Source organism: Giraffa tippelskirchi, chromosome 9, assembly GCF_054371585.1.
Source record: "Giraffa tippelskirchi isolate mGirTip1 chromosome 9, T2T-mGirTip1v1.2.pri, whole genome shotgun sequence".
Classification (NCBI taxonomy): domain Eukaryota; kingdom Metazoa; phylum Chordata; class Mammalia; order Artiodactyla; family Giraffidae; genus Giraffa; species Giraffa tippelskirchi.
The window spans coordinates 131,309,737-131,337,685 of NC_137283.1; the positions used below are offsets into that span (position 1 = coordinate 131,309,737).

Consider the following 27,949-nt stretch of genomic DNA (forward strand, 5'->3'; position numbering starts at 1 on the left):
GCAGAGATGTCTAGATATTATGAAATATAAGTAGAAAAGGATGGGACAATCTTGTTCCAGAAGAAAATGATTTGCGGGGAGTTGGGGGGGGGGGGCGGTGAGTCAAACTCATGGAACCAGAGAATAGGAGTGTAGGAGTGGTCTCCAGGAACTGGTAGGGATGGTGGGGAGGGTGGAAATGGGGAGGTGCTGGTCAAAGCGTACACACTTTCAGTTATAAGATGAATAAGTTTTACGGATTTAAAGTACAACATGGTGATGATATAGAGTTGTTGTACAATACTGAATTGTACACTTGAAATTTGCTAAGGGAGAAGATCTTAAGTATTATCACCACACACACGCTAAACATGGTAACTGATGTGAGATGGTGACTATATTAGTTGATTATGGTACTCATTTCACAATGTGTACATATATTAAATCATCACATCACACATCTTTAAAATATAAAATACTTTTTTATATGCAACAAAAAAGGAAAAACAGCTATCAAGAAGAGTTTGGGGCAAGGTGCAAATGGGACAATAGAGACTGATAGGGAGTATATTAGTGGGGAAAAGAGAGGTCTTAGAGGGAAACAAAAGGATTAAAGGATTCCCTGGTGGCACGTATGGTAAAGAGTATGCCTGAAATGCAGGAGACCTGGGCTCAATCCCTAGGTGGGGAAGATCCCCTGGAGAAAGAAAGGCAACCCACTCCGGTATTCTTGCGTGGAAAAGCCCATGGGAAGAGCCTGGCGGGCTACCACCCATGGAGTTGTAAAGAGTCAGCGACTTCACTTTCAAAAGGAAACAATCACAAATAAGTGAAAAATGGAAATCAGAAATGCACATAAAAGATACAAAACAACCTCCAAAACATACACACACACACACACACCAAAAGCAGGCCAATCAATAAAGAGAAAGTGGCCTGACTGTGAAATGGACCAAGCTAATGGACTCACAGTTGAGCCACATTCCTTCCTATTTTTATTCACAAACTAGAGGTCCAGCAGATATCTGCAAGTGCGTGTGAGGTTAATACTGGATATTTTCATACTGCAATTTGGGGGCTGGGTTTCAAAGGCTCTGAACATAGTTGTGTTGATGATGTTTTCTCTACAAAGATTTTAACAGAGTTAATGTATAAGAACACATCAGAAGCAAATCCATGTGTTACTTTACGAGAGGGGAGGTGAAAAGTAGAAGACGACAACTGAAAAACAGATGAATAACTGAAACACGAGGGCTGAAGAAGGACGTAGGGAGAGCAGGAAAGAGACATAGAAACTGGGAGGGCAGAGCAAAAGCAGAAGCTACCCTGCCACATCTTGCTTTCTCCCCAAGGCTGGTCCCTCAAGAGAACATAAAAGCCCTGTTAAATCAGGAGGTTCTGCTGAGCCTTTGTTCTTAATTTCACCCTTTTTTTTTTCTCCCCCTCATGAATTCTGCCTTTGATTTGAACAGTCCCCTAGAAGCCTGGTTTTGTAGCTTCTGTTTATTCACATGGTTCTGCATGTCACAGATGGTGCAACACAGCTAAACACACAGGGAGTGGGTGTATGTGCACGTGTGTGTTGATTGTTACTTTTGTTTTTTGCTTCCTTACCTCCTTTCAGTATCTGGAACTTTGTTAATTTGCTTTCATATTTTTATTTTGAAATAATTTCAAACTTATATAAACATTGCAAAGAACTCCTGTACATCCTTTATTAATCAGATTCACCAATTTTCAACATTTTGTCACATTTGTTTTTTTCCCTTTCCACAATATTTATTCTATGTAACTCTATACAATTTAGTTACATTTCCTAAACAATAGCAGTCGGTTGCACACAGCATGCACTTTACCCATCAGTATTTCCATGGTATGTATCTCCAAACCACAAGAATACTCTTATAACCACAATACTATTACCACATTCAGAAACTTTAAAATTGATACAATATGATTACATAATATAGAGTTCAGCAAATTCTTGGGCTGAACCTGACCCACAAGTGATTTTGTAAATAAAATTTTACTGGAACTGAGCCATGCCCATTTTCTGTTTTGTCCATGGTAACAAAGGGAACAGCAGGGTTAGGTGGTTGTTTCAAAAGAGATACTATGGTCCACAAAGCCTAAAAATTTTACTATTTGGTCCCTTACAGGATAAAAAGGCTTTTCTGATCCCTGATATAATTCATGGTTCATGTTCCATTGTCAGTTGTCTCAATAACATCTTTTTACCTATATTTCCCAGTCTTGGAGTCAATCCAGGATCATGCATTTAATTTTCACATCTCTGACTTCTGTAATGTAAAACAATTTCTCACTTTTTCTTTGTATTTCATGACATTTTCATTTTGAAGAAGTCATGCCAGGTTTGTTTGTTTTTTTTTTAGAAACAGTTTATTTTCCATCAACCAAATTTCCATTTTGGTGGAAGTTTGTGGAAGTTCTACAAGTTTGTGGAAGACCAGCTTACGCCCACTCAGTGGTGATTCCTACCCATTCAGTGGCCTGAGCAGTGGGAGCTGCAGACCAGTCTTCAGTGGAAGGCTGAGCACCCCAGTCTTCAGTGGGGACTGCTGAATGGGCACGGAAGGCACCCGCACCCCTTTGGACCAGTCTGCCACCTCAGGCTGAGTAGCGGTGAACTCTGGAGCTGGAGCAGTCCATTCACCCTGAAGTTCCTCCTTGGTCACAGCCTTCCCAGCGGCTGCCTGCTCTTCCTTTTCAATCTCTTCAGGATCTCGGTAGAAGTAGAGATCCGGCATGACCTCCCAGGGGTGTTCTCGAGAGATGGTGCCATGCATGCACAGAACTTCCCGGGTGAGCCTCCACCACATCAGACCCACTGAGTGCGCTCCCTTTTTAGGATCTCAGAGCAGGCTACATCAACTGAGAAAACAGAAAAGTCAAGTACTGCCTGAAGAGTTAGGAATATTGAAGAAGGGAGGAAAAAAAAAAAAAAACGGCTATTTTTTAAATGTTTACAGCTCTCCTTAAATAAGCTTTCATTCTGTCAAATCATACTTTTGAAGCAAGTATTACTATCCAACTCCACTCATTGGGCCAGAGACCCTTGTGGTGTTAGCAAAAAACTTGCCCCTCGTGTAGCACACTACCTACACTTGTGAGTTCATCAGTTTTTTGTGTTTTTTTTTTTTTAAGAATATTCCTCTATTTGAGTTTATCTGATGTTTCCTCATGATCAGATTCAGGTAATGTACTCATAATCACAACGTAACAAAAATAATTTTGTTTTTCTTATCATATTATACCCAGATGCACTTGATATCTTTGAGCCCCACCTTAATGATGTTTAAGTCTGTTTCTCCACTATACAAGTACTCTTTTTTGCCCTTGCAATTAGTAAAAATCTGTAGAGTGATGCTTTAAGACCAGGTATATACTCTACTCTCCATCAAAATGGTTCTGCCCCCAATTTAACCTCTACTAATGATTCTTTCCCAAGTCAATGTTTACTATGGTGGATGCAAAATGGTAATTTCATAATCTGTTTATATATCACAGAATCCAAGATGGTATCAGTTTATGATCAGAAATCAAATGTTCAGAAATATTAACTGACTTATCTGTTGCTAGTTATTTTTCAAGGAGCTCTTGGAGAATTTTAGAACTTCTAAAACTCTTAATCTTTGATGGTCCTAAAGTCTCTCAAGCTCCAGAACAGCAATTCAGGCAAATGTTCTCAAAATTCAAATAATTAGAATCCCTTGCTTATCAGCACACAAAACCTATCTTGTGAAGCTCCCATTTACGTTATACAAAACCTATCCTATGAAGTTACCAGTTAGGTTTAAAAGCTGTATTTTTTAACTTCCACTGTTTTCACTCAAAAATGAACACTCATTACTGCAGTGTGTGTGTGTGTTAGTCACTCAGTTGTGTCTGATTCTTTGAGGCCCCATGGACTGTAGCTCGCCAAGCTCCTCTGTCCATGGGATTCTCCAGGCAAGAATATTGGAGTGGGTTGCCGTTCCTTTCTCCAGGGGATCTTCCTGACCCAAGGATCAAACCCACATCTCTTGCTTGGCAGGCAGATTCTTTACTGTCTGAGTCATTATGCAGACATTCCAAGCAGGAAGTAGACAGCAGACATTCAAGACAAAATAACACAAAAGCAAAGCCTAACATTTTGTACAATCTCAATTGTGAGTTTTGCATAAATCATTTCTTTTCACTTAACCTACCAGGGCCACATGGTTCAATAATTGTTGTCTTGGGTTTGAGGAATTAGGGTACAAAGTTTAGGGACTATACTAGTTTATGAAGCCTGCCCTAACAAAATAAAACAGACCAGGTGACTGGAAATATATATACATATATATATATTTTCTTACAATTATGGGGTTAGAAGTCCAAGATCCAGGTGTTGGCAGACCTGGTTTCTTAAAAGGCCTCTCTCTCTGGCTTAAACATGGCCAGATTCTCACTGTGTCCTCGCATGGACTTCCCTCTATACTTGACTGTGCCCTAATTTCTTAATTTTCTTTTTCCTTTCCTAACCTCTTCCTATGAGGACACCAGTTGCACTGGATCAGGGCCCATGCATAATCTCATTTTACATTAGTATCTCTTTAAAGGCAGTATTTCCAAATACAGTCATGTTCTAGATACTGAGAGTTGGGACTTCAAAACATGAATTTTGAGGGGACACAATTCAGCCACAACAGGGACAAACAATGAGGTTCTATTTAAGATATCTGATATTCCAGGTGACACTAAACCATTATCTATTTATAATATACTTGGGTCTTCAAATTCAAAGTGGGACCATGATGACAAAAAAAAAAAACAACAAAACCTGAAAATTGTATTGTGGGAGGAAGCTGAATAATTATTTAAAGGAGAGGTGACACAGGGAGAAATGATGGCCCTCATCAAATAGATGAAGGGTTCTCATATGGAAGATACATTAGACATTGACCTGTTTGGAGTCATTCACAGAAGTTTAAACTATGACCAAGAAATAATACATTTTTCAATGGAAAAAACAGTCTTTCTAACTTATCTGACACTAGAAGGAAAAATCAATGACCTCAGAAGACTGAATAAATGCTTAGAATAAACTGCAAATTGAAAGAATGAGAAGGAGTTGGTAAAATGATTGGAGGACAGGAGTTGGCTGTCTATTTCTATTTGCATATTCCTTTTCTCAAATCAAACTTTAAGACAAAAAGTCTTCAATGGCTCTGTCTATCAAAATTTAAGTTTTCTGAACTTCTGCAACAACTGAAAACTCATGATTGCTTCAGGCTGGAGCAAGAAGTGAAGAATCTTTATACCAAGGCTCAGTGTCATTATATTTCTCTCTGGAGCAAAATGTATACCCCAAACTTCAACTACACAAAGACAGAAAAAGACTCCGCCAAAAAAAAAAAAAAGAGCATGTATGAGTGTTGTTCAGTTCAGTTCAGTCGCTCAGTCGTGTCCGACTCTTTGCGACCCCATGAATCGCAGCACGCCAGGCCTCCCTGTCCATCACCAACTCCCTGAGTCCACCCAAACCCATGTCCATTGAGTCAGTGATGCCATCCAGCCATCTCATCCTCTGTCGTCCCCTTCTCCTCCTGCCCTCAATCTTTCCCAACATAAGGGTCTTTTCCAATGAGTCAACCCTTCTCATGAGGTGGCCAAAGTATTGGAGTTTCAGCTTCAACATCAGTCCTCCCAATGAACAGTCAGGACTGATCTCCTTTAGGATGGACTGGTTGGATCTCCTTGCAGTCCAAGGGACTCTCAAGAGTCTTCTCCAGCACCACAGTTCAAAAGCATCAATTCTTCGGTGCTCAGCTTTCTTCACCGTCCAACTCTCACATCCATACATGACCACTGGAAAAACCATAGCCTTGACTAGATGGACTTTTGTTGGCAAAGTAATGTCTCTGCTTTTTAATATGCTGTCTAGGTTGGCCATAACTTTCCTTCCAAGGAGTAAGCGTCTTTTAATTTCATGGCTGCAGTCACCATCTGCAGTGATTTTGGAGCCCAAAAAAATAAAGTCTGACACTGTTTCCACTGTTTCCCCATCTGCCATGAAGTGATGGGACCGGGTGCCATGATCTTAGTTTTCTGAATGTTGAGCTTTAAGCCAACTTTTTCACTCTCCTCTTTCACTTTTATCAAGAGGCTCTTTAGTTCTTCTTTGCTTTCTGCCATAAGGGTGGTGTCATCTGCATATCTGAGGTTATTGATATTTCTCCTGGCAATCTTGATTCCAGCTTGTGCTTCCTCCAGCCCAGAGTTTCTCATGATGTACTCTGCATATAAGTTAAATAAGCAGAGTGACAATATACAGCCTTGACGTACTCCTTTTCCTATTTGGAACCAGTCTGTTGTTCCATGTCCAGTTCTGACTGTTGTTTCCTGACCTGCATACAGGTTTCTCAAGAGGCAGGTCAGGTGGTCTAGTATTCCCATCCCTTTCAGAATTTTCCACAGTTTATTGTGATCCACACAAAATAATTGTTTCACTCGTGGCTAAAAAAACATAACTTCATTTTTATTCGATTCAACAAATTACTGCATATTTTTGAGGTTTATGTTTTATTTCTTATTTAAGTCCTAGAAACCTGCAATTAATTACTGAGGAATTTAGACCATGTGATATTAAGGTTTAGATAATAATAAATATAAACAAATATGGGTTCTTTCTAAACTGCTTTCCAAAAAAATCAATCTTGAAATTTTAAAAAACAATCAAATTTTACTATCAATAAGTTGTTAGTTACCACTCTTACATAAAATAAGAATGCTTCCATGTGTTTGATTTTCCAAATATTTAATAAAGAGGCAATAAAAAGTTAAAACGTGATTTTAAGAAGCAGAACAGAATAAAAATATTTAACCACTTTGATGTGAAATTACCTTGAATTAGACATTTGAAAAAGTAACTCACGTATTGACAAAGCAAGCCAAGTTCAATTTAGGAAGCTAACAAATTCTGTTAAAAAAAAAATACACACAGTTACACTTAGGAATCTCTTGCAGATATATTGTACCAGAGAGGGAAAAAAGGTAGCACCATTACTTTCATGGTTATAGTCAACATGTACCACAAAGCTGCAATCTCTTTTTTGCAACCTATACATTAAAGTCTAAAAGCTAAACTTCAAGCAAACTAACTACCATAAATCAACTAATATTATTTAAAAGCACTAAAGAAAAGAACACAACTTACCTAGTGCTTTGTAAAACACCCAGAAAAGAAAAACTTTTGTGTAAAAAAGCAGCTGATATTTGTGATGTAAACTTGGCACATACAGAACATATTCAAATATACCAGTTAAACAGTGGCTTTTTTTTTTTTTTCATGAAGAATAGAGCAAAGTTGATGATAATAAAGTTCCTATTCAAAACCCATCCTCATTTCACAGGTCTGAGAAGAGGCAGAGCTCAACTCCGAGGCATTAACAGCTTCCCGCCCTGCCATCATTCTCCACATGCCATCGTCACTACCATTAAATCAGAGAAAGAGTGCGGCACTACATGTAGAGGGATGCGTTGATGCTATTTAAATAAAAGTAACGGAAAGAAGAGGCAAGGCATTCTTCTCGACTTGAATTAATGAATACAGGCAATCTCTGGAGAGGCTGTTTTGATATCAATCCTCAACGAAAAAAAGAACAAAACAAAGATCAAAGAATTTAAGAACTGGCACAATTCTGCTGTGGTTCATGGATTCCTTCCCACCTTCCCCACATCTCTCCTCCCCACACTTTTATTCTCTGATAGTGATATCAGCGTATACATAAGAACCTCACTTTTTCCCTCCTCACTGGATCCAGTCCGGAGCCATTATTATGTCTGAGCCTTGGTGGCCGCAATGGGACGCATCCACATGTCAGAGGCAGATGCTTGCAGTGGTTTATTCTCCCTCCCTGTGAACTGCCCCCTACCTGAAGTGCTGCTTGGTACTTTTACTTACTAATGCTGGAATAGCTCTCCCATGCCTTTGGTCACCTATCTCCTCTGGAAAGTGGAATACACGTTTTCAGGGAAACTAACATGACCTTTATCCTGACAAAGGCAAACAGAATAATACTGCAAAATAAGAATGTGGATACAGGCCATTTTGTGTTTTTATGATGCTTTTGCCTCTTCTAGAAGAGACATGACCTCAAATACATGTGGGGCACTGCTTTGTTTTTCAACAAAAGGAAAGATAATCATGCCTTAGGTTTATGTTACTCAGCAGAACATTTTCATAGTTCTGCCAACATCAAAGAAAAGAAGTATAGCGAGGGAAAAAAGGTAGTAAAAAAATATTATAAAAGTTTTGCTAATTTGCAAGCAAATTAAGAAGTTCATTCAGTTGTGCAATGAGATATACTGTTCAGAATAAAATTCCTAGGATACAAAAGTCAGCAGTCATTCATCTCCCTGGACTAAGCGAGTTGAGTATTCAGCTCCCCGTCACCCCTACTTTCAGCATCCTCCCAGCTTTATCTTCCTCACCCAAGATAGAAGGATTCCCATTCCTTTCAAAAGAGCTACAGAGAAAGCCACAAGTTCTCAATGGGTAGAAGGGAAGGGGCTGAGGCAAATGTACAGCCTCCTCAGCAAACACTGACTATACCAGAGTGGACGTGGTATTGTTCTAGCTGAAAAAAAAACTGCTCAGGGACTAGCCCATCTGAGATCCAGGGGACCTCTGGTCCTGCCACAATGTTTGTGGTGTACTCAACAGTCCAGATGTTCACCAGTGCTTTACCTCCCCAGCCCCAATAAAATGTACAGTTCCAGTCCCAAGTTACCGAAACTAACTAGATGTCTCAGATGAAAAAAAAAAAAATCTGCACTTGACTTCTGATATGATCACGACAATGAAAATTAGCTGCGGAGAGGGAGTAAGAGAGTAATCTTTGCCATCTTCAGGTAGATATTACCAAAAGTTCTACTTCAAGTTCTTATTTACAAACTAAACAGCATCATAAAGTCCTGTACTGACTCAATCCCACTGTCCAAATTCCACTGTAACAAAATCCATCTGAACTCACACACAGTGTTTACAGATGTGGGGTGATCAAACAATGCTAGTCCAGGGCCTCTTTGTAGTAAACAGGTTGGGAGGGGGGTGTATTTTTAATCTCAGTAGTTAAGGAAGTAGAGATGTCACACAGAGGTTTTCTATCTTCCTGCAAGGGATATGCTTTGTTTGGGTAAAAGGTAGTGCAATTTAGGTAGGATTTGAAAAAAGCATTAGAAGGGATTGTTAATTGCTCACTGAAGAAAGACTTTAGGGCAGAACAGGATATTTTTCTTCTCTCTTGGCACACTAAATTGAGTGTCTTGACTTTTACTTCATACTGTTTATTTTCCTGCTTAGAATTTCTATATTCTATATTCTATATGGAGATTCATTTTTTGAGTTATTTTCCTATTTCCCCATGCAACATCTGCAACATTGTACTGCAAAAATTGTGATATCAAGGCTCCCTTTATTAAGAAACACTTTCATACCTTTTTCTCTTCCAGTTCTAAATCTATTTCCTTTTTTCTTGATCAGATTCACATATCATTCCTCAGTTGCCTCATATTTTGATCACATTACATCCCTTCAATTCATTTGTTTCAAACTGTGAACATTGTTAACTTCGTGTGAGCTGGTCTTCAGTTTCTACCAAGAATTTTTTAAATAGAATTTCAAGAGTCTCCAACAAGATTTACAAAATTAAAAGGTCTTATAGGTCTTTTACCTCTTCCAGGACTATACAGCATACTATTTCCCAGAACACAAACACTCATTAAAGGCTTGTTAACTAACTCAAGAGTGCTTCTAAAATGGACCCATCTGGCTGCTGTGCATTTTCTTCTCAGAATATAATTTTGTTCTAATCGAATCAAAAAATAAAATATATAAATAAATGAATGAATATATAAATCCTGCTGCACGTATTTCATGCATTTAATACAAATTAGCAGTTTACAGGGTTTCTTCTATGTTGTTGTTTGTTTTTAACCCTTACTCCTAGTGACAGAAAGCATGTTCTTGCTGTATTCAAGCAAGAAAGAGTGACTGAAGAGCCCAAATAAGACCTAGACAACATTGAACAATATTTTCCCGCCCTCCAAAGAGGTGAAGTACCAAGTGAAATAGCTAGAGCTCTAATGCCTATCCTCACCAAAATGTGAAGTCAAAAACATTCTTTGTGGTCTGGCTGTATCTACCTTTTCTCCTCATTTACATTATACTTCACTGTGTTTGTTTTCAGCCTCAATGTATGGCTTAAACTACTCTAATGGGAATACAGCAGAAGAAAAATCTTGACTGTGAATGATGCATGATCATACAATAAGAAACAGGAGGAGGTGGAAAAAGAAAAAGGATTATAAATAGAGACCTGTTTAAAACAAGATGTATATAGCAGAAGAGACAAATAGAAACACACATCAGAAGATAAGCTTCACAGAAATCCTAAACATGTATTGGCAATGTGGACATTTTCAGATACTGAGTGGTTACATTATGGTGATAAACAACAGCCAAGACACAGAAAAGCAGTATCTTCTCAAAAGCCACTGATGTGCCCCTTCATTTAGTCAGTCAGTGAACAGTTTCTGCTTCCAACGGACAAACACAAATAGAAAAAGCAAGGTACGAGAAAATACAGAGAATTCCCTACTGTTTGCAGTCAACAAGACACCGATTGTTCTTGGTTGAATGGCTTATTCTGGGAATCCTTCTGACAGAAGAGATCTGATAGCATCTGTCTCTTACAAGTCAGGGCATTAAGCCAATGAACAGTTCTCATTATCCCAGACAACAACAAATGAAGTCAGAGCAAGGAGGAACCAGGTGGTATCCTGCTCATAAAACCACTTGATGCGCCGACACTACCCGTTTTTCCCAGCTGAGCCAAGTTAGGACTAACTTCCTTAGATGCAGGATTCTTGATAAAATAAAACTTTATGAATCTGAATATCTAATTGTTTAGTATTTAGACATGGGCTTTGAATAGTGCAGTAATACCACCAACATTAGGCCCAGTAAGTTTTCTATTTATTCATTTTTAAATGCTTGAATAATAGATTACATTATCAAGGCCTCAAAGAGAGGGATTTTTTTCTACCAACACACTTTATCCTATTGACTCATTTACATCTATTTTCCTCTACTCTTACTGTTTAAAAGCAAAAAAAAAAAAAAAAAAAAAGCCTTTCATAAAAGAAATATAATTCAAAAATAATAATTCTGATTTTTCATTTCCTTTTCCTTCTCATCTTCTTTTCCTTATATATTATGAATAAGAATAGTTTAAGTGTAGTAATATCAAGCCTGACTCTCTTTTTGAGTAACTATTTACTTATAAAGATGAACAAGGGGAGAAAAAACAACACAGAAATGGAAATCTAATGTGGAAAAGGAAATCACACATTTCCCTATTGTACAGCTCAAGGATACTATGCTGTGCATTCAATGTCATTTTGCATGCAATCGTGGCTATCACTTGATGTGTGTGTGCTAAGTCACTTCAGTCGTGTCCAAATCTGTGCGACACTATGGACTGCAGCCTGCCAGGCTCCTCTGTCCATGGGATTCTCCAGGCAAGAATACTGGAGTGAGTTGCTGTGTTACGAAGTCTTAAATAAAACTTCTATACTCTATCATCAGATAGTGCCTACAAATAGTTGAGAATTATACTCTAATTAAACTGAAACTCTAATTAAAAGTACTACTCTAATGCAATATGAAATGTCCTTGATCATCACAGGCCAATTATGTCTCGGTTTGCTATTGTCCTCTGGTGTGTATAGATTTTATCTTTTTATGAAAATAATGGAACAGTTTTGGTAATGACATCCTGGGCAGGATGTCCTGGTAATTTCCAGAGTCAGTCATTTCCTTTTCAATGTATTTTCTCCTCTTCATGGTTTTGTTATATATCCCCAATGTCCCTTGATTCCTCAGAAACATCCCCTGACTACTGACCAGAGTGTTCTTCAAATATCGGAACTAATGATACACATGTTACAATGATCATGTTTATCAAACAAATACAAAAAGGAAAATTTTTTTTTCTTTCTTTTTCATGTGGCATTCATGGGCTTATCCATAACCCTTGGTCTTAAATTATTTCCAAGACAGTATAAAACAGGTTAAATAAGTAGTAATCTTTTATCAAAGCTAAATTTTCCCAAGAATAGTGGGTTTCAGTTCCACTAATTCTTCTTTCTACAACTTTTTATAGAAGCCTTAACATTAAGTGCTTCTTTAGCCATGTCCAATTCTTTGTGACCCCTACGGAATATAGCCTGCCAGGCTACTCTGTCCATGGGATTCTCCAGGCAAGAATACTGGAGTAGGTTGCCATGCCCTCCTCCAGGGGATCTTCCCCACCCAGGGATTGAACCAGCGTCTTCTGCATGTCCTGCATTGCAGGCAGATTCTTCACCCACTGAGCCACCTAAGCCCTAAGAGTAAATGCTTAGAAACATTTTGAAACTCCTAAGAGTAAAACTGAAATCTAAATCTTCTCAAAACATAATGTTTTACAGGTTATTTTAAATTCTGTTTATATTGTTAACTATATCTTCAAGTGAATTATTAACCATCGATCAACATCTGTCTCCAAGTTTTAACACGTTAAACTATCTAATACCAGCTTCAACAAATTTGAGTAAAATTGAATCTGTGATGCTATTTTCATTGTTGTGGAGCCAGCTATCAAATGATAATACTAACACTATTTATTCCCAGAGTCAAAAGTAAACTAGGGAAGAAAATCTTCCCTGAGTAAAGCTTTGTAAACTCTTAAAATTCAAGTAAGGCATTTGTTAATGACTTTTTTGTTAAAGCTCTATTTAAAAATCAAAATGTTAAGAAAATATTGTTACACTTCAGAAATGTAGAGAGGCAATGGGAAATTATCCCCATCTATATTTTGTCTATGAATACTGTCTTCAAAAATAAATTTATTTAGTAGAGTTTGTTCAAACAAAATCATATTTTAAAAGTCAATTGTTCCTTTCTTTCAGAAGATATAAATCAAATTCACAACCCTAACTGCCATAATTTCAAAACACATACAAACCCCATAAAAATTAAGTTTCCATTTTAACTAGCGGGCAATCTCAACAGGATGCTCATAGGATTCAAAGCATTAGAGTGAAGTCTCTGAACCTACAATAAAAATGGTCTACATACAATAATGACCTACACATAACAATCTCAATCATGTGAAGTTTTAATGCTACCCACAAATACATAGAAGCTATATAATTACAGTTCAACTATATCATTAAGAAAATTATCAGAAGTATCTAGTATTTTTTTTATTGCTTTGTTGCAATCAACTCATGATCACATTTTAAAAAACAACTTAAATAATAACATTCTAAATACAGAACAACTGTTTATAATACCACATACTACATATTTGTTGTCAGGTTCTATGCAAGTAACTAGTGCTTGTGCTATTAAATCTTCACTGTTATGCTGCCATCAAATTTCTAACAATTCCCTTTATTGGGGGGAAAAAGAGAGGGGAAAGCTCGCTTAACATCCAACAGTAACGTAATCGTATAAGATCTATATCATTAAAATGCTTTATCTAACAAATTATTCATTGAAAATGATACAGATACTTAACAATACTGTCTTGAACACTGGAAATATGCTAAGAAAGTAGATCTCAGATGCACTCATCACATACACACACAAAAATGTAATTATTAAGGAAATGACATGTTAAAATTAGTTGAACTATAGTAATCGTTTCACTATGTATATGCTTATCAAATCATGTTGTACACCTTAAATACAAAGTCCCATTTGTGGAGAAGAGACACAGAGATAACTTGTGTTGATATAAGAAAAAGAAGTGAAACAAACAAGCAAAAGGCAAGAAGAGGAAAGAGAATCATTTGAGCTACAGTTGCTTTCACAGTGAGGGATGCTAGTGAACAAAGGGAGATCCCAGGTAGCAGTTGGGGAGCAATCTTCCACCAGGACCAAAATTAGAAGCAATCACCACAGAGAGGATGTAGAAGCAGAGGAGAAAAGTTGACAGGGTCCAAGAAGAAACAGAATGGTGCTCCTGCTGGAAACATATTGTTAAAGAATAAGTTAAAAATAATCAGAAAAGCAATAATGGAAAATACCTTCTAAGAATGAAGACTAATACCAGTTTTCCTCAAGGGTTGAACATACTTTAAAGAAAATCTAGGTAACCGTTTGTCATTTAATCTTTATAACAGAGGCATAAACGGGTATTTTTAATCTTCATATTGAACCAAGAAGTCAAACAATGTTTTGACTAATGTAACTTAGCAACTGGCAGAGGATCTGTATTCAGTTTTGTTTGAGCGCCAAAAGGCTTCCCTTGTAGCTCAGTGGGTAAAGAATCTTCGTGCAATGCAGGAGACAACCTTGGTCTGATTCCTGAGTTGGGAAAATAACCTAGAGAAGGAAATGGCAACCCACTCCAAGTATTCTTGCCTGGAGAATCCGATGGACAGAAGAGCCTAGCAGGCTACAGTCCATGGGGTCCCAAGAGTTGGACACAACTTACCGACTAGACCACCACCATCAAATTCCATTCTCTTTCATTATTCTGATTTCTGTGAGGAAAAAAAAAAAGCAAGTACCAGACTTCCCAGGTGGAGACTCTGTGCTTCCAGCGCAGGGGCACTGGTTTAGTCCCTGGTTCGGAAGTTCCACATATGGTGCAGTGTGGTTTAAAGAAAAAATCATTAAGTGCCTGCATCCCAACTCTGACACTGCTGTACCACACATTTGATTTTTCTCTATAAAGTCAACATTTCTTTGGGGATAATGCACACCTAATGTGAGCAACTGGACTCTGTCAGACTATTAGCATTTTAAGCAATCTAAAAATTTAATACTTGCCTCATAATCTATATTCTCTTTGTCAATAATCTTTATCCTCCAAGTAACTGTGAACCACGTATACCCAAAAAAGGGAAAGGAACTATGTAAGGATCCTGCTCAGAAAGAGAAAAGATACTCCCAGGAATAATGAAACCAGTTATAAGCCCACAAAGACAAATTCTCTAGAGTAGGCAAATTCTACTGATTTCAAGGGAAGCATAAATTTTTTATAATTATCTTACATCCTAAGTGCCAGAAACTATGCTAAGTACTCCACATGTATTATGACATTCTAAGATAGGTAACAATGTCAGCCCCATCTAGATTAATGAATTGATAATTTAATATTTGCTCAAGGTGATTCACTTAATAAGTGAAGGAGATTGAAATATGATTGGCAATGGGAAAACTGAATACACTAAATGTCATCTAGGAATGTATTCCAATAACAATGAGTAAACTAATAAAGGATTGAAATAGGATGAAAGTATTAAAAATTATGAGAGAGATCATAGAGTCTAAACAAAACTACTTAGGATTCAACAAGCAATTAAACACAGAATATATTAGTAAAATGTGTTAATTTTTAAAAATTATAATAAAGCTGGGGCAGTTGTAGATAAATAATGTAAACATATACTGCTGTCAATACAAATGTAAAATATTTATTCAGGAATCCAAAATGAAGTTAAGCATTAAAATAGTTTCATCTTTTTTTCAACAATCAAGCTTTCAGAAGTTAACCCCGAGAATACTAGTAAAAATGCACAAAGTTCCTTGTAATTTTTAATTGCAAAGAAAAAAAATTTAAGGTGTGAAAAAAATAAATATTTAACCTGGGTTAAATGAAAAAATATAGTACGAATTCATGTAGCATACATGTTTTTCTGACAAAAATAAAGAAAATATTTAAGAAAAATGTGTTATTAGACATATTAACTGGAAAAAAGCTTGAATCAAAACTATGTGTGCTATGCTTATAACTATTGAAAATAACCTATGAATTAAAAAAGAGATAAAATATGAACACAGAAGAAAACTATTTGATTATCAGTTTGGTTGTGATAGAAACAACGCAAATTAGCTTAGGCAAAAGGAGAAATGTATTTACCTGTGGAAGCAAAGGAAATGTTGAATGATATACCATAGGATATGCAAGGGAAGAACTAGTTCTCATCAACAGTTGAGTTAAAAAAACAAAATTCAGCTGAGTAAATTTTAAAGATCTTATCAACTTTATTCAACAGTTCACCAATCAGGCAGCACCCAATCTAGCAGACAGGTAACAGTTCTAAGGAACTGTACAAAATGAAAGACATTTATAGTTCCTAGCAGAAACAAGGAACACTAGGCCAAAAAAAAAAAGGAATGGTTATTGCAAGGTTACTTTCCTTAGGGTCTATCAGGCAGATTACCTAATCAGAGCTTATCGGGTGATTGCTGATAGACTAGTTTAATTCCACTTTGGGGAGATAAAACTGTAATTAAATCTTGGTTTGGTGACCTCAGGCTTAGAATAAGTAACTCGATTTTGGGCCTGTTGGGCCTTAGTTTTAATAGTTGGAACCAGGGATTTTCAACACGGTGGGAAATCTTCAGCTGCTCTCTCAGTTCAGTTTTCTCCACAAGGCTGGAAAGACGGGTGCCATGGGTTCTCACCCTTTGAATCTTACAAATTTCAGCAGCTGTTAGCTTTATTGTCTCACTTCAAGAAATTCTAGGGTAGGACTCTTATTTCCCTAGTGTGTCTTAGTTACCCACCTCTGGATAGAGGACACCTTGACTAAAAGTTCCTCCAAGACTACATATTAACATAATAAGGAGGTGTACTTTCACAATACAAAATCTGGATGCTGCTGTCAGAACGGGGAATGGTCTACATCTATACCACCCTGAACACGCCTAATCGTGTCTGATTTCAGAAGCTAAACAGGGTCAGGCCTGGTTAACATTATACTTGGAAGTGAGAATGGGGAATAGATAGATGCAGGACATCCACAAAGCACAGTTGCCTACTCTAGGATTCAAAAGAACATTTTGGAACCTAAACAATAGCAGATAATTATCCTTGAAAGAAGGGTTTCACCTCACCTTGCAAGGTGAGCACTGTGTTATTGTGATTTATAATACAAAATATATATTGGTCTTCATCCTTCTTTTCTAGCATAAAGCTCCTAAAACCCTTGGCATTTTCTAAGTGAATAGAGCAATAAAGGTCTTGATATTTGTAACAAATACCTTTCAATCATACCTGATTTATGCTAAGAAGATGACTTTGAAAAGCAGGGGAGGGACACAGAAGGAGGGGGGCTGGTTGCCAAGGGAACCAATCACATGACAGGAGGGTTGGAACTTTCAGTCCTACCCCTCAAAACACACACACCTCTGGGGAGAGAAGAGAGGCTGGAGGTTGACTTGATTGCCAAGGGCCAATGATTTAATCAATCTTGTCCCTGTGGTGAGGTAGTTCAGTGCTAAAGAATCTGACTGCCAATGCAGGAAACGCAGGTTCAATCCCAGGGTCAGAAGATCCCCTGGAGGAGGAAATGGAAACCCACTCCAGTATTCTAGCCGGGACAATCCCATGAACAGAGGAGCCTGGTGGGCTACAGTCCATGTGGTCGCAAAGAGTCAGACACGATTGAACATGCACGCTCCTTTAATGAAGCTTCCATAAAACCCAAAAAGAACAGGTTTCAGAAATCTTCTGGCTTGGTGAACACATGAAGATTGGGGGAGAGTGGGGTGCCTAGAAAGGGCATGGAAGCCCTGAACCCTTTCCCTATACCTTCCCATGTTCATCTCTTCCACTTGGCTATTTCTGAATTATATCCTTTTATAATAAACCAGTGATTTATTAAGTAAAATGTTTCTCTGAGTTCTGTGAGCCACTCTAGCAAATTAACTGAAACCAAGGAGGATGTGGAAACCACCAATCTACAGTCTATCAGAAACAGAGGTGACACCCTGGACTTGCAATTGGCATCTGAAGGAAGAGAGACAGCCTTACAGCACTGAGCCTTTAAACTGTGGTGCTTAGTCGCTCAGTTGTGTCCAACACTTTGTGACCCACTGGACTGTAGCCCACCAGAATTCTCTATGGGATTTTTCAAGCAAGAATACTGGAGCGGGTTGCCACTTCCTTCTCCTAGGGATCTTCCCAACTCAGGGGTCAAACCTTTGTCTTCTGTGTCTCCCGCATTGGCGGGTGGATTCTTTACTCACTGAGCCAGAGTCTGATGTTCTCTCCCAGGTAAACAGTGTAAGAACTAAATAAACTGCTTGGTGGTGTAGAAAAAAAAAAAGTGCATTGGAATTGATGTTAATATCAGAGTCATGTTAGATAATTCCATGTTAAAATTGCTTGAATGCAGAGAAAAAAAAATCCTATTTACAGAGTTAGTTTTGCCAGTAGGTAGCCCGGATTTAGCATTTCTAGGAGTGAGTATTGAGGCAATATGGTTCATGAAGAAAATCATTATACTTATATTGTTATAGCGGTATTGAAGACTTTCAATAAATAAACTTAAATGTCAATTAATTCTTTAAAATCTGATTAGAATTCCTAAAAGTGAGTTTCATCTATAATGAAAAATGCAGTAATTACTTTCTTTTACCTGTCACTGGCAAATAAAATCCCCAAGTTTACAGACATAAACAAAATTTACACTAAGACATAAAATCATTGATCTCTAACGGGAAAGAAAAAAACTCTGCTGTGTTTCTTTTTCTCATAAATTACATCCTTTTATTTTTATTGTGAATAGGCTTGAAAAAAGACTGTACTTTAAAAAAAAAGAACAGTTCTATAATGTACTTTTCACAAATCATAAGCATAGTGTTTTGAAAATATTTTCCACAGCAACCAATTTCAGTGCCATAAAACTGAGGGCACATTCAGGTATTAAAAAAGTAACTATCTAATAAAGTCAAATGTCTTATTTTAAAAATAAAATATATTTTCTATTGAAATTATACACAGAAATACAGAGATAACAAAGTGATTCCATGATAGAAAAAAATACGTCATAAATCGTTCTAAGGCAATTTATGTTTAAAATTTCACACTTAGAGTAAAGCACAATACCTCTTCTTGTTTCTTCTAATCTATCATAACAAAAAGTGAAGTGATGTGAAGATAGTTTCAGAAATTAAACTCTGCTTATCATGTAATAGTCAATCATATAAAAGTAAGTAAAATATAAAATCTAAACATTAATCACTATGGTGTAATTTTATTACTTTTATCTATGTCTAAATATCTTCATCAAATTATATGGATACGAAAGGCCTTTGACAAAGCAAACAAAGTAGTCTTCCTTTAATTACATCTTAAAAGGAGAATTAAGACAAGAATTCAAGGATTCATTTATTAATTTTGCTTTCCTATACAACCTACACATTTGCAAATTCATAGGAAATGGTTAATAATCTCAGAAATAAACTCATTATTTCCAAGACCAATCCCAAGGTAGCTTTGTATATGGTCCATTCTATATGTATTTTCAGACAAGATCCCACAGCATACCCTCAGTGGTCATTGCATTTTTATAACTACACCATTTCCTTAGGTTTAATGAGCCATAAGCATCTACCAAAAACACTGCTGCTGCTGCTGCTGCTAAGTCGCGTCAGTCGTGTCCGACTCTGTGAGACCCCACAGACGGCAGCCCACCAGGCTCCGCCGTCCCTGGGATTCTCCAGGCAAGAATACTGGAGTGGGTTGCCATTTCCTTCTCCAATGCATGAAAGTGAAAAGTGAAAGTTAAGTCGCTCAATCGTGTCCGACTCTTAGCGACTCCATGGACTGCAGCCTACCAGGCTCCTCCGTCCATGGGATTTTCCAGGCAAGAGTACTGGAGTGGGGTGCCATTGCCTTCTCCGACCAAAAACACTATCATATTTTAAAGACCATTTTAAAACATGCAACATATTAACATATGTTTACTTCTGTTTACTTTAAATGAAAGTACTTTAAATACTTCAAAATATTTTTATTTTACTTTAAAATAATTAAAAAGTGCTCAATTCATCAGTTAGACCAGTCTTGGGTATTAACATGGACACTTTAATTCAAACAAATTCTCCTCTAATTTCTCCCTTTCCCTCTTGTCCTTGGAAAGAAATTCCTTTCCAAAAGATGGCAGGGATATAATATGAAGGCATCTTGTAACAGAAACAATGAGACTAACGCTGGGGGGAAAAATGAAGGTGAGCTTTGTTATCATTTGAAAAGTTAATGCATGACAAGAAAAATTTCAACAGTGTTGCTGACCCTGCTCATTCTGAACCATGAAATTGCTTGAGCCACACAAATTACTAACCATGATAAAAGTAAGGGATTCTGCAGATCTATCATTCCTGTACAGTATGGCCCAAAGCAAACATGCCATGGATACTGTGCACTAGAAAGCAAAGAGCTAGGCAGAGGAAAGGAGGGAAGGGAAAATGCCAGAGGCAGGATGGAGTCACACAAGCCAGGCCCAAGCAGTGGGAGGCTCTGTCTGCTTGAGAACCAGTACAGCATAGTGGTTAATCACACTGATTAAATAATCACACTTTCCATGAACCCTGACGAGATAATTTTCTAGCTGTATGACCTTGAGTCAGTTGCTTAATTTCTTTGTGCCTGTTTCTTCATATGCAAAAATCTATGTGTGTTAACACGTAAGGGCCACCATTACAATACACCACACACTAGATGGCCTAAACAACATATTTATTTTCTTGAAGTTCTGGAAGCTGGAAGTCCAAGATCAGAGTGATAGCAAGGTTCTCCTGAGGCTTCACTCCTTGGTTGGCAGACGGCTGCCTTCTCCCTGTGTCTGCAAGTGGCTTTTTCTGTGTGCATCTGCATCCCTGGTGTCTTTCTCTTTTTGTAAGAACACCAGTCCTATTGGATTAGGGCCCCATCCTTACGACTTCATTTATCTTTAATCAGCTCATTAAAGGTTCTACCTTCAAATATGGTCAAATTAAGGGTTAGGTCTTCAACATGAATGGGGGGGATGAGGATTCACTTCTTGAGAGTGTATAACAATAATACCTTCCTCACATGATGCAGTGAAGATAAAATGTGTTAGCTTATATAAAATATCAGGCAAATGGGGAAGTGCTATGTACATACTTAAATATTAGGCTAATAACTATCAAATTAACATTTCTAACAAGTACCCACAAAACACAGCATCAGGCGTATGAAAACAGACATCTATTTGTAATCTGTATTTAAAATAATCTTGTATGGGTACAGTGATATATTTGAGGAAAATGTAGGACACATCTTGCTGAAAACATTTATCTCAATTGAAAACCAGGGTGATTAATATAGAAATGTTAGTAGTTCCTAACCAGGAGCAAAATGAGAGCAAAGCCACCATATAGGTTTGATTTTCTCACATTCCCAGTGGGACACAAAGGAGTTTTGTGTCTCAGGATTATGTGCTGATAAAGAATACGGAAAGAATGTTTATGAGGAAACAGACAAAAGCAGCCTGGCTCCCATGTAACCACACTTAGCAACTGTAATGTAGTTTGGATTATACCAATAATTTACAACTATTTCACCTGCATTTGATTCTCGACCTGGAAAACAGTGATGAGAACATCAGATTAATTTAGACAGACTCAAGGACTCATATGAACACCAAAATGTATCACCAACTTATACATTAGGCTTACATTAATATGTAATTCGTTATCTCATTACTTTTTCAATTGCCCTTCATCCCAGCCAGGGCTCTGTGTACCACAAACATGATGAATATGGAAGAGAATGACTGATAGCAGAAAGGACAAGGGTAGCCAAAATTATCACAAGCAAAGGATGCCAAAAGCTAACCAAAGCCTACGCCTAACTAAGAGCCTAAGCATTGAGCATCAAGACAGGAAGAGTTCTAGGTGATAAAGCCTCCCCTGTGAATTGATTCACCAATGTTCCCAATTTTTTAAATGAATTTAACATAATCATTTTATTGCAGAAGTCTGATCCTATCACTCCCCTGCCTAAAATCCTTCAATGTCATCAGGTTGTCTCCAACACCCCGTGGAACAAGACCCAAGAGTTTTCTGATCTGTTCTAGCCCCCACAAACTGCCACATTCATCTCTGTCTTCAAAACACCAGATGGAGTTCTTACTGCTTTATTTCTGGCCTCTTCACAGGCTACTCCCTCTGCCTAGAAAATCCTTCTTGGCTCTCTCTTATCCTTCTAATTCCTGCACAACTTTAGATCTCAAAACTGCTATCACTTACTAGGTAAACTCCATCCATCCAGTTTTCAATTGAGTCATTTGTCTCTTCAGTGTGTTCGCACAATGCCAAGACCTAACACGATAATCAAATTTATCAAACTGGTACACTGAAAATATTTAAGCCACTCCCCTGCTCTTCATCTGGAAACTCCAAGAGTAAGACTTAACACAACTGTTCCCTCATCTGTGACACTTTTCTCACCTTTTCCAGGGAAAGCCAGTTTCTCCCCAGTCTGTCCTCTCTCAGCATTTCATTCCTGAGAGGGTTAGCATATTTCTCTACATGTCTACTTCCCTCAACAGACTGAAGTTCCTGGAGGACAGAGTCTAAATAGACCCCAAAACAGTGCCTAGCGTATACTCATGGTTAACATGTTTCCTGTTACTTTTAATGGTGAAGGGATAGGGAGTAGATGCTAGAACAGGCTATTCATTAATTTGCTTGAGTTTCTGTAGACTAGGTTTTATGTTGAATTTCATTATGACCAGTTTTTTAAAAGCATACAATAATCTAATTATGTGGCTTCCCTGGTGTCTCTGGGGTAAAGAATCTGCCTACCAAGGCAGGAGACCCGGGTCCTGGGTCAGGAATATCCCCCAGAGAAGGAAATGGCAACCCACTACAGTATTCTTGCCCGGGAAATCCCATGGACAAAGGAGTCTGGCGAGCTATAGTCCATGGGGTCGCAGAGAGTTGGACACAACTTAGCGACTAAACAACAACAACAAAATAATTTAATTATATGAGATTTTGTGTTAAATAACAAAACAAGTTTTATTCTAGTAAGTTTTGACGAAGATTTCCCCTTCAAAACACATTCTTTACCGTTCATATTATTACTCTGCAGACAAGACTTGGGAAATTTTCTGACAAGCCAAAATTACAGTGTGTAAATAAGGAACAGCTTTGAAACCACTGCCCAACAGCTGGAGGACTCAGCAGGCACCAAGCAAGAAAACACTTTTGTTTCCTGGGGGGTAAAAGGTTAGAGCCAAACACAATGGTACAACAGAAACAACAAAACAAGAAAAAACGTTTACAGGATTTATCTCGACTCTTTGGGAAAGAAAATAAAATATTACAAGCCTTCAATCGAAGCGGCACCATGCCGTCATGCAATCCAAAAGCATTTTAAAGTCTGCCCGTGATGTTTTCTAGTAAACATTTCCGAAAGAACCTGAAACTTGATTTATGTGTGTGAAAGGGAATTAGAGTCTACCTCCTACACTTTACAATTCACATTAAAACTGTTATAATGTCCTGAAAGTATGTGGGGAAAAATAAGAGTTGAACTCCTATTTTTCTGACTTTAGTAAGCAGCCAAATGGTACTATATATTTATTTATATAACAAAATCTTTGCTATTCCCTCCCCTCAAAAAAAAAAAACCAATTCTCAGTTCTCAGCCTTCTAGTATGTGTGCATTTTCTAAGACAATTCATTAGAGGAAACAATTTTTTTTAAGTTTTCCTCCTTTTACATATCTTATTATATACCAACTCCATGCAATCTAAAAGAAACTGTGTATGTATGGATGGGTTGGGGCATACATAGACATCTACATGTATTTACATATGCTCTAAAAAAGAGAAAGGTAACAAAGGAAGAACTTCAAAAAGAGTTAAGGTTATCTCTCAAGGAAGCTAAATAAAGTATAAAGGAGAGAAAATCAACATCTCCCCATGCGGGGGTAAGGAACCAGCTGTTTGGAACTGAAAGGGGTAATTTTTAATGACTAAGTTTCCAACATACACACATGCACATATACTAACACATATACCTTAAACCATAGTAGAAAGGGAAACAATTTTGAAAAGAATATGCAGTCATGATCCATAAAACAGAATTATGCAGGGGGAAAGTAACATGTAAATTTGTTTTTAAATTTTCTGGGAGGCAAAGATCCAAAATATTCAACTTTCAAGTTCCCTGTCTTAGTAAATGTTACAGTTCAAATCAGGCGCTTGGGCACCATCTCTCATCCTTCCCTCTCACTAAGTCCCCACAGATCTATCAGTAAATGTTAACTGTTCCTACCTATCCATTCTCCCACCCTACCTACAACTAGACCACTATCATTCCTGAGTTTACAAGAATTTCCTCCTAACTTGTCTCCCCTAAATCCATTTGTCCTTATCCAAACCACTTCTCACACCTGTGCTCAGAATGATCCTTACAAAATGAAAATCTGATCATGTCTTTCTCCCACTTTGGTTTCCCTTTTTCCTTACAAGAAAATCCTCACAACTGCTTAGAGCCAAGCTCCTCTTTACAGTCTCCCCTCCAACCATAGTGGGCTTCTGTCAGCTGCTACAAAATGCCATCTTCTCTCCAGTCTCCATGACTTCATGCAAGTTGTGCTCTTTGCTTGGTATCTTTAGTCCAGCTTTCTTCAAGTCAAGAATTCCTGCTCACTCTTGGGTTCTCAGTGACTCCAAGGCAAGGGCAGTATTCCTGACAGAACTTCTCCTTATATTTCTCCCTACAATTCTTTACAGCAGTGGTCCCAAATGTTTTCTTTGGTACCAGGGACCAGTTTCATGGAGGACTATTTTTCCACAGGCTGAGGGGGGTGGTGTGGCAGGGGGGTGGGGGGAAAAGAGGGATGGTTGAGATGGTCTCAGGATGATACATTACATTTATTGTTCACTTTATTTCTATTACTACTACATCAGCTCCACCTCAGATCATCAGGCATTAGATCCAGGAAGCTGGGAACCCCTGCTTCATAGAACTTAACAACCTTATGGTTACTTAATGATTTATAAGTCTGTTTAACATCAGTCTACCCTAGACTGTAAGGACCATGATGAAAGGTCCATGATGTAAAGGACCATGTCCTCAGTCCCTAAAACATGCCACAGTGAAAATGTTCAATGTCTATTTAAAGATTCATTGAGAGTCCTCCAAAACCTTGGGAGAAACAGGCCTAATAAGGAAGTCTCATCTTAGATTCCAGTAATGTTGATGGCCGGAAAAAAGAAAAAAATTCTTTTAAATCCTCATGTTGAAAAGTAGGTCAGACAGAGTGGAAGCTAGTCATAAAATCCTATCCAGTAGTAAAGTAGAAAACAAAGAATATTTTAAGTCTTCCTATGATTGTTATACACTTCATCTAGTAAGGAATTTATCATATACTTTGCTTGATAGTTTCTAACTAAATGCTATACACATAATTAGTACTTAATAAATTACTATTCTTAAAATATCAAGTCAAAATGAAATATATTTGGGGTTTTGAGACCAAGTCCAGATTTAATCCTTACATAGCCTTGTCCTAGAAGATCCTAAAACAGCAAAATTTGAAATAATGTCATTTTCTTTAGCTTGACCACTAGTAACACTTACACAGCCTTTAAAATTATTATTACCCTATGAAATTCAAAATCTTCTAAACAAATAAACACTGTGTAAACCAACTCTGTTTTTAAATAAATGTTACTCAAGGTATGATAATGAGCTAATGATGATATAACATGACACTTTCAGCTGTGGCTTGTGGAATTGCTCTCATATTATTAAAAATAAAATACTTTATAAATGGAGAAGATAGTTCCCCTCAGAAATTTTTACTCAGAATATGTTTATAATGCTTGGCATCACAGTAAACTAAAGAAGGCCAGCATGACTCTTGAATCAGCAAAACATTAAAAGTAATAAATATTAGATTACTTATAAACTAAAAAGGATAATATACCAAAAGGATAACAAAATAACCCTATGCTATATCCCTCCCACACACACAATAGCATGGGACTAATCACTTATAAAATTGCCTTATAGTAATTGTCAAAATTGGAGATGACTATTCTATGCTACCAGCAGTCAAGTAAATTTTCACCTCAGAGGTACCAAATAAACATGTAAGTGCTAATCAATAACAGAACACTAATCTTAATATTAATAGCTTTCAGCTGCCAGGAAAGGAGTTAAAGTGAATGCCTTTTTAAAATATGTTTTAACTTAATTATCCCTGGCTATACATTGAAAAAATATAACTTTTACCACAAAGTAGATGGAAATAAAATTGCTCTAAATACTTGAGATTTTTATCTTGCTTTGAAAAAAGTAAATGCAAAATTTCACATTTAACCAAGTAACATCAAAAATGAGAGTCATAGGCTTAAATACTATGGCTTTCTTGTTTTAACTGAATCCTTCCATTTCCTGTCCTTTATTTCTCATTATCCCATCACTCTTACACATTCTCTCACAGGATGAATTCATGCATATTTTGATGAGCCCTCTTCTATTAGTTTAGACCCAAAGTTTAAGTGATGGTCACTTATCAGAAGAGTTTTTTCCCCTCCCTTTCTATCAGATCTAACTAACTCAACTCTCCCTTTCTATCAGTTCAGTTCAGTTCAGACGCATCTGACTTTTTGCAGCCCCATGGACTGCAGCACACCAGGCTTCCCTGTCTATCACCAACTCCCAGACCTTGCTCAAACTCATGTCCATCGAGTCGGTGATGCCATCCAACCATCTCATCCTCTGTCATCCCCTTCTCCTCCTGCCTTCAATATTTCCCAGCACCAGAGTCTTTTCCAATGAGTCAGTTCTTAGTATCAGGTAGCCAAAGTATTGGAGCTTCAGCTTCTGTTAGATCTAACTAACTCAAAAAGAATAAAATCTCAACAACTGAACATGGTGTGAGGGGACTTTGTGAATAATCATTTTAAAATATGAATTGCTGAATACTTCAGAGGAAAATTTGGTGACTTCTCTGGCATTCCAGTGGTTAAGCTCTGTGCTCTCAATGCAGGGGGTGTGGGTTCAATCCCTGGTTGGGGAACTAAGATCCCACATGACCTATGGGACGGCCAAAAAAAAAAAAAGAAACTTTCCTTTAGACTTTGAAGTATTTTTTCTAACAGTGTTTTTTAACATGTTGACTAGCCTAAGTTCTCTAGAGGATTTTTCTCATGAATAGGTATGGGTACTTTGCTATTAGCATAACGTTTATAGCTGAAGTGTGAGAAAGTTAAAACAATTAGTCCTCTTATGAACTGTAAATAAATCCCCTGCAACTGCAGTTATAATATTTCCTTAAAACTTTCTTTTTCTCAATTTGTAAAAAGATAAATCATAGCCACACTTACATTCAAAGGATCCCGACTTCCAATTTAAGGACAGTTCCGGAAGGCCTGCCCCTCCCTTCAGGAGCCCAGGAATGTACATTTAGGGTATTTCTTTGAGAAAGCTCAGCACTTGGAGTATGGGGGCTCCTCCTGCCCACTTAAACTAACACCTCCCTCCAACCCACTCAGGAGATGTTTACTCAGCTCAATAAACAACACTTGGCAAAGAGCCATCCTCTGGCTAATTTGCATCCCAATATCCTCCTATTCTTTCAGTTAATACTAGACTAAGGGACTGCAGAGAAGAGCAGCATGAATGCTCCTCTGTCCAGATATCTGCCGGTTCCTACAAATGCTGAGAAATCTGTTTAAGGACGATAACGTTCATAACTCTAAGGCTTTGAATGTATACTGTTATGAGGTTATTCCATACTGATGTCTAAAATGTAAAATATGTATGTTTTTATCATTATATCCTAAAATTAGGCCACAGGGTAAATGTAGAGTAAAAAAGAACCCTCCTGCCAATGCAGGCAACTCAGGTTCAATCTCTGGGAGGGGAAGATCCCCTAGAGAAGGAAATGGCAACCCACTCCACTATTCTTGCCTGGAGAATCCCATGGACAGAGGAGCCTGGCGGGCTACAGTCGGTGGGGTCGCAAGAGTCAGACACGACTTAGCAACTAAACAACAAAAATACACATCTTAATAAGAAGTTTGATCAGAGGGCCACATAGATAGAAAGACAGAAGACTTGGAGGAGAGAGTGAGAGAAAGAAAAAGA

The 27,949-nt window shown here is 37.6% G+C and overlaps 1 protein-coding gene and 1 non-coding gene across 6 annotated transcripts in view; both read right to left on the reverse strand.

The window, feature by feature from the left end:
• PTPRK (protein tyrosine phosphatase receptor type K) overlaps window positions 1–27,949 on the reverse strand; it is a 598,235-nt gene that overhangs the window by 546,806 nt on the left and 23,480 nt on the right. The window lies entirely within an intron of this gene.
• On the reverse strand, window positions 3,007–3,154 carry LOC145522110 (small nucleolar RNA SNORA62/SNORA6 family). Its single transcript, XR_014065923.1, has one exon. It is a non-coding gene; the product is annotated as a small nucleolar RNA SNORA62/SNORA6 family (small nucleolar RNA).